General features: G+C 43.0%; 1 pseudogene; it reads left to right on the top strand.

The window, feature by feature from the left end:
- Nucleotides 1-6,963: 6,963 nt before the first annotated feature.
- On the top strand, nucleotides 6,964-8,939 carry LOC145338948 (lysosomal alpha-glucosidase pseudogene; annotated as a pseudogene).
- The last annotated feature ends 12,248 nt before the right edge of the window (nucleotides 8,940-21,187 follow it).

The following is a 21,187-nucleotide window of genomic DNA, read 5'->3' as shown; positions in this document are numbered from 1 at the left end:
CTCTGAAAGGTAGTTCAACACCTGTGGCACTTGCAAACCTGGCACCTTGGGACAAGGGGCACCCACTTGGTGGCTGCTTTAACTTAAGCCACTGGCTCCTTCCAGACCCTTGTGGGAGATCTGACATTTCATAGCTAGCTGTGCACACTTGTCAAGCAGGTCAGAGTTGAGAGCTGGTCAGTATCAAAGTTTAACCTGGACCAGGCCTATCAGGAAGCCTGGGCTGCAGGGTCTGCAGCTATTGATCACCCTCAAAGCACTTTGAAGAGGAGCTCAGGCTGTGGGGTGGCTCATGGGTTACCTGCTTCTTGATACTTGAGGCCTGAGACTGAAGCAGAGGAGATGAGGCCCACATTACCACCCATTCAATAGCAGAGCTGTGCATAGGGCTCTTCAAAATACTGTTCAGGTGCCTGGACCACTGGCAGGGCCCCAATATAGCCCTGATGGTGTGCTGTGCTCTACAAGGCACCACAATACACAACCTGGAGGCTGAACACCTGGGCTTTTCTGGGAAAGACAACAGTTAACAGTATCCAGGCTCTGGAGGCACCAAGGGTCAGGCATTTGAGGGAGACCCTGATCAACATTTTTTTTTTTAGAAAAAAGGGATTGTTGTACCTACCCTCACCCCCCATTTGAATCCAAACTTGCTTCACCATTGCTACAATGATCTAGATTCTATTGTCATGTTGTATTCACCCACCTCAAATCCCATTAGGTAGTATCTCCTTGGTGAACTCAAGACAAAATTGGCATAATTAGTTAGCCATATACCTCATCATCTAATTGGGGATAAGGTTCTCACTTACTACCTGGTGAAACCACAAGGCAAGGGAACAGGCTTGGTAGACTCAGTAGGGGAAGACCTGTTCAACTTGAACAGGTGTAAACTGGACACGTAGTTTCCATTTCAGTAATGTGCAAACTTCTGAAGCTCTAAAATTATAGCAGTATTGCTTATAATCCACAGGGGCTTGAGTAACTACAGTACCAGAAGTCAAATGGTTCATTTGAAATGGGTCATATACACCATAGATTCCAAAATTCACATGAATTAAAATGGAACAGATTGAATGAGAAAAAGGTACTTTCTCCAAAACTGATTAACATCTGTGGTTTGATATTCAGCACTATGCCTATTAGGTGGATTTGGCCAGCCCAAAATTTGGCTTATGCAGCAGAGACAGTTGGTTAACTTCCAGCTTGTCAAATTAACATTGATAAAGATCTCAACTTGCAGGGAAGGGGTATAACTTAAGCCAGCATGGACTCCATGGGCTGAATAGCCTTCTATCTATCTTCATACTGTAATGAAAGAGCAGCTCTGCCACAGATACAGTTTCACTCAATTCACTCATCTCCAGTTGATGTGCTGCTGCGTACACCCCCCCTCAAAAAAGACCCAAAATACTAATTCTAACACAAACTACAGCAGCTGTTTAGAGCAATGTGTACCACTTGAGACAGTGAAGCCCAAAACCTGTTTATGCTAAATATATTTAAATCTACCATCTTTGGACAGGAATTGGATATTTACCTGCCACAAGATGGAGGAATTTACTTGCATCACTGTACATCCCACAATCAGAACTCCTACAGTACACCCTGCAATGCCTGCCTTAGACCCTGGCAGCAGGTCACAATGGAAGGCAAACCAGAAGCTGATAAGTGTGGGGAATAGATTTACTCAACTTAGTTTGAATATGAGAGCCAGTTCAAGTCACTAGTCAAGCTAAGTTGTGTTAGTATTTTTAACTGGTGAGTAAACTGCTACCCACCTACCCCTCTGCACTGTGACTGGATCCATTCTCTAGCTAGATCAATCACTCCAGTGTGACAACTAACGTTTACAAATTCCAATTGAATCCAATTCATGGTCTCATAGGGAGACAAAAGATCCAAAATGAGGCATTGTACCCTATCCTGGAGTTCATCTGATGATTCATCTTAGCCTAGGAGATGGCTTTTGAAAAAATTGACTTTGGCAACACCTCAGCTACCTTATTCATTGACTTATCAGGCAAGAAAACTTGAGTGATCACACAGGCTAAAAGATGGAAGGGGGAAAAGGGAGCCATTCAATAGCTTGTCATTAGTATGATTGCTACCAGCCATCTTAAAAAAGGAGATAGTGTAACCCAAATCTATTTGTACTGCTTCATTGGATATAAATGGTGTTAAATAATGAAGGATTGCTTATTAACAGGCTACACAGTAAATTGATCTGAGCCTTCAACTTGAGAATGATGACATTGACAATGTTAGACAGTTGAGTGAGTCTGGGCTGTTCAGTGCATTCTACAATGTCAATGTCAGACTTGAAGCTACTTTCAAAGCCTCATGATTAAAGCTTCCCCCCACCATCTTAAAATGGGGTTTTCATTCTCAGTATACCACCAACCACATCCAGAATCTCCAAGCCATTGGTGAGATGGGGTTGCATTACTTCCCTCAACTGAATCAAGTTCAGTTATCATAATTAAGCATAGAGGGATAGTGTGAAAGTGGGAATTAGTTTTACAATAATCAGTCTTAATGGTACAATAGCTGGTTCCAAGTTTTGAGTAACCTCTTGTTCCCATTTGTCTTAGAGGACATTAAGTTCTAGTTTAGCAGCCATCTCAAATTTGCTAAAGCTAGCTCATTTAATCAATAATCAGGCTATACTATAAAGGATAGTAATTTAATCATTGATTAGCTGACATGGAATCATCTCAGCTGATTCCAGTAACTCCACAAGATTACTATTACCTTGATTAATTATAAATTGAAGACTTGATTACTGAGTTAGCACCTGCTCTCAACACCAAGCTTCAGGGAGGTTAGCAAGTGGATTTTTTTTTAGAAGAGCTTGTCCCTTTAAAGGTCAAAAAAAGGAAATAGAAAAACTCTCCATAACTGATTTCTGGAGAGATCAGACTTCACTTTTATGAAGGTGAAGAGTTCTACCAATTGGCAGTCAGTTTAAGTGAGAAAATTTCAAACACATCATTCAGCTACTAGTTATTTACAGGAATTAATCCCCACTTCACAACTTCTCTGGTAGAGTCAGATACAAATCTGACTGAACTTAAAAATGTTTCTTCTCCCAAGTTACACTTGGGTTTAAAGTTAAAGTCTAACACCTCCATTCTTCAAGGAGATTTAAATAAAACTTCACAGTTAGACTTTGTCTAACATCAGCCATTAAAACCAGGAAACAATGTTCCCAGCTCTTTCATCATAAGTCTGATTAGCAAGAATCCTAGAGCTTGTAAACACTAAGACTTCCACTTCTTGTCCACATTTTACTACTCTCCTCTTCACCACTCTCTCACACACACTACACAGAGCACCCTCATGCCTGTATTTATAGTGGGGGAAAAGGTGGGGGTTGGGAGCAACAAGGCTTTAATTAATAAAGGGGGAAGAATACTCACTTTTGGTGAAGGAAGTGTTACATTGGGAAAGATCGCCATCTGCTGTCCGGAGGGTTGTAATCCTGTTTGACCATGAAGTGGACTGAGGTAGTGGACTGGGCTGCCCCAAGCAGCTCAGCAGGTGGCGCCATTTTGTAACACTGAGACTCTTGACCACAGTGGGGAGAACTTTCTTTCTCAAACAGGTTGTTGGCCTTAAAAATCCACCTATAAATAGAAGGCAAACAGCTGTGAATTTAGTATGGGAGGGAAATTGGATGGCTGGAGTTTAACTTGCTGTGTATGAGCTACTAGAAAGACAAACAAAAAGCACCAAGAGCTTTTAAGTTAGAAAGCTGAGTTATTATATTGAAACACCCATCTTATAGTAAGAGCTATTTGGGATGTTTTCAATACAGTGATTTCAGCAGTGTAATTTAGGATTATTTCATAATTGAGATTGATGTGTTTTGGAACCAAGATATTTGAGATGGGGAACCAATCTGGACAAATGAATAGTGCCTACATACAGATTGGTATGATTCTATTAAAATTACTGGAATCAGCACTTTGGAACTGAATGGCTAAAGAGGCTATATTAACATGAACTATTTAGCATTTTTATACTCAAACTGCCTTTCACTTCACATTTAATATGTTAATACTGGCAGCTGAAAGGGAGAAAACATTAGAAAATCCCACTGAGTCTGGCAACATTTACAAAGAGAGAAAAGAGCTGATGTTTTGAGTCAAACTGACCCTTTGTGAAAGCTGATACTTGATACTGGCAACTTTACTGCAAAGTTGCTGAGTGCTTATTATTGGGACTTCATAATGCAACATCTGGCAACTATTTTTAGTATGTGAGGTGTCAGCACACTAGCTCCAGTTGTGATTTTTTTTTAACTAGATGGTTGATTTTGAAGCAGGAACTGAGTGAGTTGTGAAATCTTTCCCTACCACCCCCCAATTCTTGTACAGACTGTAGTTTTTCATCCTATTACCTGATTGGATGGAATTTCTATAGATGCTGCCTATTGAATGTTGGTAGATAAGACACAATTAATCCCCAGTTACAAATGTTTATTGGTGTGGAGTATTTCAAGCAGTGACTCTGCTGTAGGACAATTAAAGACCCTAGTGAGATGAAACCCTTGCTGGGTCTAACTGAAGTAGGGAGTGAATGAAAATGTGATAATAATGGGAATAGACCACTCATTCCATCCAAGCTGCTGTGCCATTCAATGTGATCAAGCCTAATCCCTGGCTATAACCCCAGTGGTATTATTGGCCTGTCCTGTTGGACTGAGTCTATATTTAATGGTGAGCTCAGTACAACCATTGCTGTAAACTAGTGAGATCCAGTGAGATTTCAAATAGATGTTCTCTCCACTTGATTTCTAGAAGATAAAATTAAGACCTGTGAAATAACCAAGGTCTAGGATTGAAATACTAAATTTCAGTGCATTGGAGCTGCTTAATTACAAAGCAAGTGAACAAATCAATAATTGGGTGCACTAGTGTGATTCATGACTGCCTAGATAAACTATCACCCTACACCCTAACCATGGTCCAGGCAAGAAATGTACCCTTGACCAGCTTAGCCTCAGAGCTTTAACATTTTATTGCCTTCTATGTTACACCAATGTTGAAGCAGAGAACACTCCAAGACCAGAAGTGTCAAATCAATGATGGGGTGTCTGTATTTCAATCATTTTAACCTGAGTGGTCTTTCTTCTCCTGACGACAAGGGATCCTTTTTAGTTTGGATAGGGAGAGGGTGATGTTGACTGTTAAGGAACTGGACAGTTTTTGTTGGTAAATGTGACCCTGCACTCAAGCTAAACATTCCATATTGTCAGAGGTTGCAGACCAAGCCTGTTTTTCTATCGAATCGCAACTGGAGATATATTTGAAGAAATAATTGCCACAAAGGGCTGAAACCTCCTGACCTGTTATAGGAGGAGGCCATTCAGTCCTTCAAGCCTGCTCCAGCATTGATTTGATAATGGTTGATCATTCAACTCTCAATAGCCTGATGCTGCCTTCTCCATATCATTGTTTGATTTCCCCATTCACCACAATGCTATATCTTCCTGTTTTGCCAATGTTTTAACATTGGGCTACTTTTTTGGTAATGAAGTCCACAGGCTCATCACTATCTGGATGAAGAAGTTTCTTATTGATCCTAAACAGTACTTGTATCCTCAGACTGTAATCCCTGTTTCTGGACACTTCCATCAGAGACCTGCTTGCATTTAACTTGCCTAGTTCTACCTAAAATATTATAGGCTTCTGAGATTCCTGATATAGCAAATGTAATCCTGACTCAATCTCTCTGTCAATCCTGCTATCCCAGAAATTGGTCTGGTGATCCTCCTCTACACCAGGCAAGAACATCCTTCCTCAGACAAAGACAAATCAAAACAGCAAACAATATTCCTGGTGACAGGTCTCTTTGCACATGCTCCTCTTTCAATATAAAGCCATTCAGACTCTGGTTTACAGCACAGAAACAGGCCTTTTAACATAGCACAGTACAGGCCCTTTGGCCCTCAATGTTGGATTGAGTATGTCTGAACCCAAGATGAAGCCATCCCACTCCCTATCCGATAACCACTTGAAAGTTCCTCAAGTGGTTTCTGGTTCCCCATTTGGCTTTGCTTCTCTGTGCGCACACACACAATGTCTTGCAACTTGTTCCTTTTTTTTAGTATTTTTGGCAGGGCAGGTCACTGTGTCCTGGAATAGCTACAAAAGTTTGGAGTGTAGATGGGCGCAGCCCCACAGATGGGGACAAACCTGCAGCACTTTCCATTTTTACCAAACCCCAGAAAAAGCAGCACTGGTACTACGGGGGGTGAACAGGATGAGGCTGTTTAGCAATTCAACACAACTCCATTTCCTGGCCTTTAACTCATAACCTTTGATCCCACTAATGAGAATCTATCTCGGTGCTCAGCTTTCAGAGGGTGTAGAAACTAATCCAAACTTGACCATCTGTCTTTTTGCCATGGTTTCACTACATTATGAAGCAGATGAGTGGGCTCTTTCCTGAAATGAAGGAACTGGACTTTCATTTGTGACTAAGCCAAGAACAAATGCTATTGCTGCTTTCAAGTACAGGGCCATTCTGCTTTCCATCACTCTAGCTGGTTTGATTACTTATCATAATCGTTCTGTACCAGATTCTCTGGTAATATCTGGATCGATTAACATGGACAAAACTAAACTAAACCAATAGTGGAAATTTCAATTATAGAAACAAAACAGGCTTCTGAGCAAGTTATCATAGTGGCTCTCAATGTGATATTGATTCTAATAGATTTGATTGTGCTTTTAATGAATTTATTGATATGAAGAAATGTCTGGCTTGTGGCTGCTGCTGGAATCCCTATGGTCAATGCATGTTTCCCACTTTGTTTTTTTGCCACCCAATTATCCTTCCTCCAACATGGGTGACCTTTTTGCCAATCAACACTGACTTCACAGGTACTCTGAGCCACTCTGAGGACATTGTTCCTAAATGACATAATAACTCTTCAGTTGAATGTAATATGAGACAGCAGGAAGACTTCATTTTGCCCTTAAGGACCCAAAGAACAAACGGTATGAGGTTCCTATTGCTGTTCCAAAGGTCACTCAAAGCTTCAACCCAACTCTACACAGAAGATTTCACTCAGACCTTTTGGCATAATTGTACAGAGGAAATCAAATAGTCTTGTTCTCCTGAACACTGCAGGGCTGTTGTTTTATGCTGATCAATTTCTGCAGTTTTCCACCTCCTTCGCCTCAAAGTACATTTCAGGTTTGGGAGAGCACATGATGACAAATCTGATGCTGAAATGTAAACTGGACTCAATTAACTCACTGGAACTGAGATCAAGTGCCTCATCCGAAGGCTAATTTTATATGGCTCACACCTTTTTCTACTTGGTGATAGAGGATGGTGTTTTCCTGCTAAACAGTAATGTCAAGGACATTACTTCAACCATCCCCTTCTCTAACCTGGAGGACCATTGGGGGAATCCTTGATTTTTATGTATTCTTGGGTTCAGAACCAAGAACAGTGATAGTACATGGATATTATCAGTTATCCAATAATGCCTCTGTACTGGAGCCTAGGATTCCATCTGTGCAGGTGGGGTTACTGGAGGACCAACATTACCTGGCAGGTTGTGGAGAACATGACCAGAGTTAACACGCCACAGGATGTGAAGTGGAATGACTTAGATTACATAGACCAGAAAAAAGACCACTATAACTTGTAGTACTTTTGGAGACTATAATGGTGAAAGAGTCACCAAGGATTGAAATAAATCATGATTGTGGATCCAGGTATCAGTAGTACACAAAGCAGGAAAATACAAACCATACAATAATGGTGTGAAGAGAGGTGTTATTATTAAAAATGAAACCAGCCAACCATTGATAGGGAAGGTTTGGTCTGGCCCAACTGCTTTCCCAGATTTTACAAACCCAGAAACCCATGCCTGGTATGAGAATATTAAGGAATTTCATGAAAAAGTGCCTTTTTATTTTTGATGGGATGTGGATTGATATGAATGAACCATCTAACTTTTGTTTCTGGACCAATAAATGGCTGTCCAGACAATTTAGAAAATCCTCCATAAGCACCAGGCATGACTAGAGGAAATCTGAGCTTTTTTACAATATGTAAGTCTGGTAAACAATACCTATCATCACATTATAACCTACACAACCTCCTTATGGCTTGACTGAGGCCATTCCCAAAATGCTTTGATCAAGGTGTTTGGAAAACACCCATTTGTGATTTTTCACGGTCCACATTCCCTGGTCATGGTGGTTACACTGGATTGGTGACATCCTGAGTGACTGGAATGACATGTATTATACCACCCCAGCAATAATGCTATTTAACATATTTGGGGTTCCTCTTGTGTGTGGATTCTGGTCAAACACCACTGAAGAGCTTTTGTGTGCACTGGACACAACTTGGCTCATTCTACCCCTTATGCAGAATCACTGACTGGAAACAGTGGTCTCAGGAGCCATATGTCTTCAGTGAGTCAGCAATGCAGAAAGCTCTCTTCACAAGATACATGCTGCTCCCTTTAAACACTCTCTTCCACAAAGCCCATTCTGCTGGAGGGATGGTTGTTTGACCATTGTCATTTGAATTCTAAGATCCAAACACGCCAAGCATTGATCATGTGGGGAGAAGCACTTCTCATCACTCCGGTATTGGAACCTAAAACAGTGAAGATGTCTAGTTATATTCACCCAACAAAATGGTACAGGCCACACGATGGCTTTGCTGTATATAGTAAAGGCCAGTACATTATACTGCAGGCATCTTTTGGATACAATAAATGTTCATGTATGAGGGAGGCTGCATTTTGCCTACACAGGAGTCCAACACCAACACTGCTGCCTCTCGGAAACCCATTTGGTCTGATTTGTCACATTGATCAGGGAATTGCTAGAGGAGAGATCTCCTGGGGTGATAGCCTGCTGAGTTGTGAAAATGGGATTATACTGAAATTATCTTCCTAGCCAAAAATAACATGCTGTTCAGGTGAGATAATCCATTTGAACCATCAAATAGATGGCCTTTAAACTAGGCAGCATCCTTGTCCTCAGTTCCATTTGCCCCACAAACATTGTGAATGGATTCTGGATGTCAGCCTTCTCCTACAGGATGGACACCGAAGGTGCTGACTTTGCAGAATCTGTCTATTTTAATGGGAGAATCGTTCACAATCGCTTCTGAAAAAAGTGAAGCAGAACCTGTTCCTACCATGAGTCTCCACAAAAGAACAGGCGATTGTTAACCAGTGATCAAGTCTGGGAAAGTTTTTTAATGTTTGTTTGACTGGATTATGATTAATACTTTGATAAATTTAGTGTGCATCATTTGAAATTCTGGTTAAGAAGGAAACAGAATATTTTTGAACAGAGTTCCAGTTAAGTCTTGAGTATTGGGGAGAAGTGGTTATCGGGGGAAATGATCCTCCTTTTGAGATCTGTGGTCAAATCAAGAAAAAGTGGAGAAATTGGTAGGTTTTTTCAGAGAAGCAGCACGGGGCTTGAAGGTTCTCCTGCACTATCTGATACTCAAAGTACAATCTGCTAGTTTTTGTCTTGATTCGGATTTGAAAGAGCAATCTATCTCCTAATGTGCCTACAGTTGTGTCCAGTGAATTATTAATTCTCTTTTTGAGAGCAGTAGGTACTCATTGCTCCATGCAGAAGAATGAATTAGCATATTTAGGACTTTTTTACACATCTGGGAACAGTACATTGTGTTTTTTTTGGGGTGGGGGTGGTGAATAATTGAGTGAATTTCATGAATTTGGAAAAGCCAAGATGACATTTGCATCCCGGCCTAATTCACTGCACTAAACAAGGCTTCAAAAGAAAAGAATATCTCCCATATTTTACTAGAGAGAATTGCCATAGCTTTTGAAAATGGTCAGTGTCCAGGTTTGAAAAGGATAGTGGTCTATGTTGTAATCTATTTCCTTCAAGAGTTCATGTTGACAGGGGCTCCATGGTGGATTCCAAACTAAATAGTAGGTAACCGTGAGGCAGATAGCACTTCAGTTGAAACCACATTGTAGGAGTGTGAGTATTTTACATCGAAAAAGCATTCCTTAGAATCACTACATACTTAAGTTGTTGCAATCGTCAATAGCAAAGCAAGAAACCCCATGGTAGTTTTACCTTAAGTACTTGTTAATATCTTTGAGTAATATAGTGGTCTTAAGAATTTTTTGAAATCATCAGATTATTACCCAATTTTAAAAGTGCATTTTGGGGAGATGCTTAAGATTGAACAGATTGCATTTATATATACCTTTTTTGGATTCTTTTTAAATTTGCAATACAAAAAAAGGCAGCATTGTAGCACAGTGGTCAGCACTGCTGCTTCACAGCTCCAAGGTCCTGGATTCAATTCCCAGCTTGGGTCACTGTCTGGAGTTTGCACATTCTCCTTGTGTCTGCATAGGTTTCCTCTGGGTACTCTGGTTTCCTCCCACAGTCCAAAGACATGAGTTAGGTTGGCTATGCTAAGAAATTGGCCCTCTAATTTTCCATGGATGCATAGGTTAGAGGGATTAGTGGGTATAATATGTAGGGATATGGGTGTAAGGCCTGGGTGGGATTGGTTGGTGCAGACTCAATGGGCCAAAGGGCCTCTTTCTGAACTGTAGGGTTCTCTGATCTACAATCTAAGTGTCTGACTCCACTATCACAGCAGTCAGTGCATTCCACATTCAATCCCTCCGAAGAATCTACCCCTGACATCCCTCTGTGTCCCACCCATTAACCTTATAGTTATGCCCCCTAGTAACAGCTACATCCACCTGAGGAAATAGTCTCTGTCCACTCTATCTATCCTCATCTTAAACTTCTATTAAGTCACCTCTCATCCTTAAGGAAAAACCCTAGTTCACTCCACCCCATCCACTACTCCACCAATCTTGGTGTCATCAGCAAATTTACTGACCCACCCTTCAGCCCCCTCTTCCAAATCATCATTGATTAAAAATCACCAAATAGCCAGTTATGTATCCAATCAGCCAAAGTTCCCTCCTATCCCACACCTCACTTTCTCCATGAGCCTACCATGGGGAGCCTTATGAAATGCCTTAATAAAATCTGTGTATACGACATCAACTATCCTACCTTTGTCTATACACTTAGTTACCACCTCAATGAATTCAATCAAATTTGAGGCAAGACTTGGCCTTCATGAATCCATGCTGACTATCCCAGATTAAACTGCATCTTTCCAAATGGTCATAAATCCTTTCCCTCAGGATCTTTTCCATTTAACTTGCCACCAATGTAAGACTGGCCAGCCTATAATTACCAGAGTCATTCCTATATCCTTGGAGAGGAACAACATTTGCCACTCTCCAGTCCTCTCGCACTATCCCCGTGGACAGTGAGGACCCAAAGATCAAAGCCAAAGGCTCTGCAATCTCCTCCCTTGCCTCCCAATGCATCCCATCTGGCTCGGGACTTATTGGCCCTCAAGTTTGAGAATATATAATATAATATATAATATATCTTCGCTTAGAACATCTACCACCTCCATCTGATCAGCCTGTATCTCACACTCACCCTCAAACATGGCCCTTCTCCTTGGTGAACACCTGAAGACAAGTATTCATTGCCTTTCCTATCTCTAATTCCATGCACAAGTTTCCCACTACTACTATCCTTGACTGGCCCTAACCTCACCCTGGTCATTCTTTTATTTCTCAAATAAGAGCAAAAAGTCTTGGTTTTCCTTTTATCTGAGGGCTTCTCACTGCCCCCTCCTGGCTCTCCTAAGCCCTTTCTTTAACTCATTCCTAGCTACCCTCAAGCAACCCAACTGAACCTTGTTTTTTTTTTTATCCTTTACATATACTTCCTTTTTCCTCCTGACAACAAGACTTTCAACCTCTGAACCATGGTTCCCTCACTCGGCCATTTCCTGCCTGCCAGGGACACACCTAGCAAGGACATGCAGTATTTGTTCCTTGAACAAGCTCCACTTTTTGTGACTTTCCCTGACAGTTTGTTTGCATCTTATGCTCCCTAATAGCATTATAATGACCCTGCCCCAATTATATACCTTGCCCTGCCTTGTGTCCGAGCCCCCTCCATTGCAATAATGAAACGCGGCAAATTGTGGTTGCTATCTCGAGTGCTCGCCCACAAACAAATCAAACCATTTATCATTGTGGGTAGAACATAGAACGTTACAGCGCAGAACAGGCCCTTCAGCCCTTGATGTTGCACCGACCAAGAAAAAAGCAATGACCCTCTAACCTAAACCAATCCCTTTCCATCCATAAACCTATCCACGGACCTAAACGCCCCCAAACTAGGCACATTTACAACTGCAGCAGAACCTACCTCTGACATCCGTCCTATAACTACCACCCCTTAATTTAAAGCCATGCCCCCTCGTGCTACCTTTCTCCATCCGAGGAAAAAGGCTATCACTGTCCACCCTATCTAAACCTCTAATCATCTTGTACGTTTCAATAAGGTCTCCTCTTAGCTGCTGCCTTTCTAACGAAAACAACCTCAAATCCCTCAGTCTCTCCTCATAGGACCGCCCCTCCATACCAGGCAACATCCTGGTAAACCTCCTCTGCACCCTCTCCAATGCCTCCACATTTTAATGTGGGGACCAGAACTGCACACGATACTCCAAGTGCGGCCGCACCAGAGTTTTGTACAGCTGCAACATGACGCTGCGACTCCTAAATTCAATCCCCCTACCAATAAACGCCAAGACACCGTACGCCTTCCTAACAACCTTATCGACTTGATTTCCAACTTTCAGAGATCTATGTACACATACACCTAGATCCCTCTGTTCGTCCACACTATTCAGAGTCCTACCGTTAGCCCTATACTCGACACATCTGTTATTCCTGCCAAAGTGAATTGCCTCACACTTTTCTGCATTATACTCCATCCTCCACCTCACGGCCCAGCTCTGCAATTTGTCCAAGTCTCTCTCAACTATGACACCCCACTTCACTATCTACCACTCCTCCGACTTTGGTGTCATCAGCAAATTTACTAATCCACCCAACTATACCCTCATCCAGATCATTTATAAAAATGACAAACAGCAGTGGCCCCAAAACAGATCCCCGAGGTACACCACTTGTAACTGAACTCCATGACGAATACTTTCCATCAACCACCACCCTCTGTCTCCTATCTGCTAGCCAATTCCCGATCCAATTCCCTAGATCACCCCCAATCCCATACATCTGCATTTTCTGCAGAAGCCTTCCATGGGGAACCTTATCAAACGCCTTACTAAAGTCCATATATACCACGTCAACTGCCTTACCCCCATCCACCTCTTTGGTCACTTTTTTAAAAAACTCAAGGTTAGTAAGGCATGACCTAACCTTCACAAAACCATGCTGACTATCTCCAATCAATTCATTACTCTCTAAATAACTATAAATCCTATCCCTAATTTTTTCTAATACTTTGCCCTCAACAGAAGTAAGACTCACCGGTCTATAATTCCCGGGGAAGTCTCTGTTCCCCTTCTTAAACAATGGGACAACATTTGCTATCCTCCAGTCTTGCACTATACCTGTGACCAACGACAACCTGAAGATCAGAGCCAGAGGCTCTGCAATCGCCTCTCTTGCCTCCCAGAGAATCCTAGGGTAAATCCTGTCCGGACCAGGGGACTTACCTATTTTCAAACCCTCAAGAATATCTAGCACATCCTCCTTTATCAACTGCAATACTGTCCAGTTTACAACCCTGTAACTCAGTGTTCTCCACAGCTACATTTATGTCCCCCTGTGTGAACACCAAAGAGAAATTTGTTCAATGCCTCTCCAATCTCTTGCTCCACACAACTTCCCACTGCTGTCTCTGACTGGCCCTAATCTTGCCCTAACCAATCTTCTATTCTTAACATATATCTAAAGAAAGGATTCTCCTTAATCCTAAGGCTATCAGCCAAAGTCTTCTCGTGTCCTCTCTTAGCTCTTCTTAACTCACTCTTTAGCTCCCTCCGGGCTAATCTATAGCTTTCCAGTGCACGACCTGAGCCCTCAAGTCTCATCCTGACATAAGCCTCCATTTTCCTTTTAACCAGCGAATCAACTTTTAGTGCACCACGGTTCCCTTGCTCGACCATTTCCTCCTTGCCTGACAGGGACATACATATCAAGGACTCGCAGTAGCTGTCCCTTGAATAAACTCCACATTTTTGGACATTCCCAGCCCCTGTAGTTTCCTAGTCCAACCTATGCTCCCTAATTCTCTCCTAATAGCCTCATAATTACCCTTCCCCCAGCTAAAACTACTGACCCGAGGTTCATGCCTATCCCTTTCCATCACTAAGGTGAACGTAACCGAATTGTGGTCACTATCACCAAAATGCTCACCAACTTCCAAGTCTAACACCTGATCTGGCTCATTTCCCAGCACCAAATCCAATAAAGCCTCACCTCTAGTTGGCCTATCAACATACTGAGTCAAAAAACCTTCCTGCACGCTTTGTGTAAAAACTGACCCCTCTAACGAGTTAGAGCTATAGCAATTCCAATCAATATTAGTAAAGTTAAAGTCCCCCATAACAATTACCCTATTACTTTCACTCCTGTCCAGGATCGTCTCTGCAATCCTTTCCTCAACCTCTCTAGAACTTTTAGGAACATAAGAACATAAGAACATAAGAAATAGGAGCAGGAGTAGGCCATCTGGCCCTTCGAGCCTGCCCCGCCATTCAATAAGATCATGGCTGATCTGTCGTGGCTCAGTTCCACTTTCCGGCCCTCTCCCCATAACCCTTAATCCCCTCTCTTATCAAGAACCCATCAACCCGCTCCTTAAAAATATTTAGCGAGGCAGCCTCCACCACTTCAACGGGCAGAAAGACTCCCAACAGGGTGACCTCTCCTCTCCTATTTCTAATCTCCGCCCATACTACCTCAACAGACAAGTCCTCATCAAACTTCCTCTCTGACACTGTGATACAGTCCCTGACCAATAATGCTACCCCTCCCCCCTTCTACCTCCTTCTCTACTCCGACTGAACCATTTGAACCCTGGAACCTGCAACATCCATTCCTGCCCCTGCTCTATCCATGTCTCTGAAATGGCCACAACATCGAAGTTCCAGGTACTGATCCACGCTGCAAGTTCATCCACTTTATTGCGAATACTCCTCGCATTAAAGTATACGCATTTCAAACCCTGCTCTACTCCACCCCCATGATGCCGTGCATTGCAGTCCTCATCTATGACCCCCTCAATCTCATCCCTGCTACTCAGGATCACACCAGCCCTGAGTCCTGTTCATTACTGTTGACTCTATCTGTCCCCCTAACTGTGGAGTCCCCAATCACTAGGCCCAATCTTTTACATCCCCTAACCACCTGAGCCTTCACAACAGGGTCACCTCCAAAGCCCTGCTCCCTTTGGCTATCTCCAGTTGATTCCTCCTCAACTGTAGCCTCCAGGACAGAAAACTTATTTTGGAGGGGAACAGCCCTGGGGGATTGTCTCCCTGATTTGCTTCTTACCCCTCTTCCTAGCAGTTACCCAAGACTCATTTTTAGGAGTGACTATCTCTTTGTAACTCCTGTCAATGTCTGCCTCAACCTCCTGAATTATCTGGAGTTCCTCCAATTCCAACTCTAGCTCCTTAACACGATCCTCTAGGAGCTGCCAGTGTGCACACTTCCTGCAGGTAAAATCAGCAGGAACACTGGTGTCCCTCACCTCGTACATACCGCAGGAGGTGCAGCTTACTGCCTGAACCGCCATCGCTGAAACAATTTCCAGGAGGTGGGGGGGAAACTTCCCACACTCTTTTATTAGGTTAGAGGAGGGGGGAGGGTGGGATACTTTCTGTACCAATTTATAGGGTCAGAGACCAAAAAAAACTACAACTACCGGTAAGCCTCCTAATGACGACTTCCGGTTTCTAGCTAATTTAAAAAAAAAATAAAGAAAAACTACCACTGCTCGCTACTTTAACAAAAAAAGTTTAAAAATTACCTTAAACTCGAACTCTACACTAGATAAGGATCATGGATGGTAATGTCATGGATGTTTTTGTGCCATCTGGCCCAAGTGTCATCTTGACCTTGTAAATGGCATCTTTGACTGATATTTGCCTTGTACTTTTGATTTTTGAGTTTCTCTCAAACTTGCCCCTAGCTCTGCCTTGGATAAAGAGCATGAAGTTGATGTGGGTGCCCTCATGACCTGTCAAGCAATTTAATGCTGGTTTTAATTCTACAGCAGCTGGGTTGTCCTGAGTGGTTCTTTTGTGCTTTGTCCATTTTTTTTCTACTCTGGTGTTGAAACCCATCTGCAGTCTTCCCTTGTCCTTCCTCTGCTGACTTACTGTGGATCCTTCACTTTGTCTTCTCCATTCATCAGAAGGTGAACGATGCTTTCCATCAGCCTTATTCCCAGAGCAAGTCTATCGGGGTCATTCCTCCACATTCAGGCGCTTGTCAGCTTGGATAAGTTGGTATCTACATCCTGAGGCTGGGTGTTGTCTAATGAATACTGAACGCAGGTCTGCGTCCACAATATCTGCTGCTTCTGGTTCTTGGATTCTGTGGAGTCCTCCTTCTACAGTGATTTGGGCCTCATAACATTTTCTTAAGTTACCTGTGTTTATCTGTGATCAACTTGATCTTGGATGTTAAGACAGTTGCAAATTTCTTTGTTATATTTGCAATCAGCAAACTGCATCTCAAGTTGTTTCCTCCTTGTGTCCTCTTCCTGGTTTGACTCTGACCAGCAGTGCATCCTTCAAGCACTCTTCATAACAAAGAACAAGGTGTTGGTGTCTGTCTTGCTGCAAGAGCCCACTCTGTATAAATTAAGTCAATGTGCTGTTAAGGATCACCCCCTCTCCTTTTACACTGGGTAGTGACAGGTGAGGGAGCAGAACTCCAGAGTTAACACATTGAACACATGGTACAAATTGTCCTGATCTTGTGCACTCCTATTCAGATGTTTATTAAATGAACTGACCGTTAAAAGGATGGTATTACAGAAGTTCGTGAGGTAGGGGAAAAGGATGGTCACTTCCCTCTGATCTTGAGATAGTCTTCAAATCAGTGTGGTTATTGATCTATCAAATCCTTGGTGGTACCATTTTCAGTTTTAGCTATAATTCCCATTCACTTTGATATTCTTTATTGTAGAAGGTGTGTTGGTATTACTATATCCTCTGCTGGATGGGCCATCCGGTGTCATGGTTCCCCAGGACGACAAATGACTTTAGCCGATTGGAACAGAGTCTGACTCTTGATCTTCCAAGCAGTAGACTTTATCTCTAGTACAAGACAATAAAGCTGGGATGTCTGGAACCATCTGACGAACTGTTGGCTTAGTCTTTTTATGCTCACTACAACTCCATACCCCAAGATCCTTATCTTACACTCAAGGTTGATCTTTTTAGTCGTCATTGTTTCTGAGCCTGCCACTTATTTATCTTGTCTGAGGTTGGTCACTAATTGGTACATCATTTATTTCTTGACCATGGTAGTTACGACTGTTGTCCTTATCCAGACAGTTCTGCTTGTACAACAATCATGGCTCAATTGGCTTAGAGTGAAATAGTAAAGAACATTTACTTTCAGCCATAATCACATTGAGTTGAGTAACTGAACAACAACTGTTGTTCCCCAAGGTGGCTATTGTTTTACATTCATTGATTTATAGGTGATTACTATACTAATTACATTAGGTAACATACATTGATTTAATTAATCATGTTGGTCTCATCACATCTCATTGTACACATTTTAATTACAAGTTTCAGAGCAAATTCTCTCATGTTCCCCCCGCCCCCCCCCCGAGACTATCTTCTAGTCTCATCTTAGCTCCTGAAATTCTAAATCATGTGGTCGCATTGTTTAATCCTCTTCACATACATGTACTCCTGCCATTTTTGTAAGTAATGTGGAGGAGCCAAATATTTTGGTTAGGGATCAATGTCCCTATTCTAACTTTTTATTAAGGTTTATCTATCAATGTCCTGATTTTGGGTTGCTCCCCAAAATAACCTGTTAGCTGTGGGTAATCAGCCAAAAACCTTCCCACTCTTGACTAGGGAAGGGAAAAAGACTGACCACTGTGTACAGACTAAGTTCTTCAGCCTCAATGGACACTGGCAGGGTATTGGTACTTCCGCAAAGTGATCCCTTGCTGATGCTACTTTACAGAATGAGTTTCTGCTTCGATCAGGGTTATTGTGAATCCATTCAGTAGTGGCAGCTTGACATTTCCCAACTCTTTCTTTTCTGGGAGGTTGATCATTAGTTACCCATGCCACCATTTGTCGTATCGTTAGCCACCATGTGTTCATTAAGTCCAAATAGTCCACAAAGTCCAAAACGTATGATAGGAATCTTCATCCTGTGTTCGTATCTGGGTCAGATGTAATCTTACAATCGGACAGATGAACCCAACTTGAACATCCCTGAAGCTTAACGGAAGTCTGTGGGGTCAGTAGTACTTGAAAAGGACCAATCCAGCATTGTCCTAACTACTTCCTATCCCAGTTTTTATCAATACGTAGTCTCTGGGTTCGATCACGGGGTATCGAGAGGTAGCTGTCCCTGCTGTCTGAGACGTGCTTGTTTTACCAGAGAGTAGAGAAACTTCAGGGAAAGGGTTAATTGCTTCAAGTAATTCTGCATCTGTTCACCCATCACCCAGGGAGGTCTACTCCCTCTAGGAGTTGTTTGTCATGAACATCCCAGGGAGTCCTCATTGGCTGACCATAGACCATCTCTGCAGCTGACCATTCGGTCCGTGAATGGGGAGTCTCCCGCATGTGAAACAATGCCAAGGGCAATACCTTCAGCCAATTTAATCCAGTTTCTTCAGTCAATTTTTAGATAACTTCTCAAAGTCCCATTAGCTTCTTTCCACAATTCCCACTGCCTGTGGATGATATGCGCAATACAGTAGTTGTTTACTTGGAAGGGTTTCACATAATTCAATGTTAATCTGAGCCATAAAATGTAGTCCATTATTTGAGCTCACCATTTTGGGTACCCCAAAACAAGGAATAACTTCTGTCAACCATAACTTCATGTGCAGTACAATTTCTGGTGGCGAAGGCTTCAATCCATTTACTGAACACATCGATTTATTACTAAACAATATTTACAGTAGTATACTTTTGGTAACTCAATAAAATCAAGCTATAAACAAGCAAAAGGGCCATCTGGCAAGGGAGTGGGTCCAGGAGGGCATTTCATACCTTTACCCTTCGTATTTTTCATGCATATGAGGCATCAATCCAGCTGCGTTTGTGTTGCTGTATTCAAATCTGGATGCCACTAAGTCTTTGAGAAATAGCTGTATCACTCCCTCCTTGCCAAGATGGGTACAAGAATGCAAATAATCAATAAGTACCAGTAATAAAGAATCCAGAATACAAACTTGACCAACTGGTGTAAGCCAGAGGTCCCTTGCCAAGGAGTACAAACACCCCATTGACTTCCATCGTTTGCACTCAGAATCAGAGGCGCCCCTCTAATTGTTGTACCTCAGCTATCTCTGGCATGCCTGTTGTTCCCAGTGGGGACAATCAGGTACCTGCACTGGGGACATCAGAGGTCAATACAGCTGCTGCCTTTGTAACCAACACAGGCAAGTACAAAATCAAATCTACTGTGCCTAAAATGGTTAACTCTCCTTACAACTTCAAGGTAGCATTACATTGCATCTTACCCACTTGGCAGAGCTCAAATCCCTGTCCAATCCCTACGTAATTTTTTTTTTCCAAAAATATACTTTATTCATAAAAATCTCAAGTAATCCATTGCAAATGTACAGGGCTTCGAATAGCAAAGCAATGTGGAATCAAAACATTTTTACAGATCTGTCCAAATTACAGTGTCTACATTTCAATACTTAAACTATATCCATGTCTCAAATATTTACATATTTGTACTAATTACAAGAATTACATTTCAGTTCTTAAAAATATACACATGCCTCAATAGATTACTGTGTGCCGTTAGTGCTCAGATTGGCACACAGTTACGCAGGTCGAGGGTATTCTGCAGTTCCTGGGCCCTCGGTTTGCCTCTGTTAAAAGGCCTTACAGTGTGGCCTTTCCCCATTGTGCCTTTGCGGCGGCTGCCCCAAGCTTTAGCCCGTCCCTCAGCACGTAGTCCTGGACCTTGGAATGTGCCAGTGTGCAACACTCGGTCGAGGACAGTTCTTTCAGCTGGAAGATCAGCAAGTTTCGGGCAGACCAAAGTGCATCCTTCACCGAGTTGATGACCTTCCAGTAGCAGTTGATATTTGTCTCGGTGAGCGTCCCCGGAAACAGCCCGTAGAGCACAGAGTCCTGCGTCACTGAGCTGCTCGGGACGAACCTCGACAAATACCACTGCATCTCACTCCAGACCTTCTTTGCAAAGGCACATTCCACAAGGAGGTGTGCGACCGTCTCATCAGCCCCACAGCCGCTTCGAGGGCAGCGTGCGGTGATGTTGAGACCTCGAGCGTGCATAAAGGATCTGACGGGGAGTGCCCTTCTCACCACCAGCCAAGCCAGATCTTGGTGCTTGTTTGTCAGTTCTGGTGATGAGGCGTTCTGCCAGATGACACTGACAGTCTGCTCAGGGAACCATCCGACAGGATCCGCCGTCTCCTTTTCTCTCAGGGCCCCAAGGACGTCACGCGCTGACCACTGCTTAATCGCCCTGTGGTCAAAGGTGTGTTTGCGGAAAAATTTCTCTACGAAGGACAGGTGCTGCGGGACGGTCCAACTACTCGGAGCGTTCCACGGCAGTGTGGCCAGACCCATCCTTCACAACACTCGGGCCAGGTAGAACCTCAAAAAGTAGTGGCACTTGCTGTTGGTGTGCCGAGGATCTACGCACAGCTTGATGCAGCTGCTCACAAAGGTGGCCATCAGGATGAGGGCGGCGTTGGGAACGTCTTTCCCTCCGTTATCTGGAGATTTGTGCATCGCCTCCCTCCGGACGCGATCCATCTTTGATCTCCAGATAAAACTTGAAGATGGCCTGTGTCACTGCTGCAGCGCAGGATTTGGGGATAGGCCACACCTGCGCCACGTACAACAACACGGACAGCAACTCGCACCGGATCACCAGGTTTTTCCCTGTTATGGAGAGCGAGCATTGCTCCCACAAGCCCAGTTTCTGCCTGGCTTTCGCGATGCGCTCCTCCAGTTTTTGATGCATGCCCCTGCCGCTCCGAACCATATCCCCAGCACCTTCAGGTACTCTGCCCTGACG

The sequence above is a fragment of the Carcharhinus amblyrhynchos genome, unplaced genomic scaffold (genome assembly GCF_965287045.1).
Source record: "Carcharhinus amblyrhynchos unplaced genomic scaffold, sCarAmb.v2.hapA chromosome_261, whole genome shotgun sequence".
NCBI classification, from domain to species: domain Eukaryota; kingdom Metazoa; phylum Chordata; class Chondrichthyes; order Carcharhiniformes; family Carcharhinidae; genus Carcharhinus; species Carcharhinus amblyrhynchos.
This window is presented reverse-complemented; position numbering and strand designations above follow the sequence as displayed.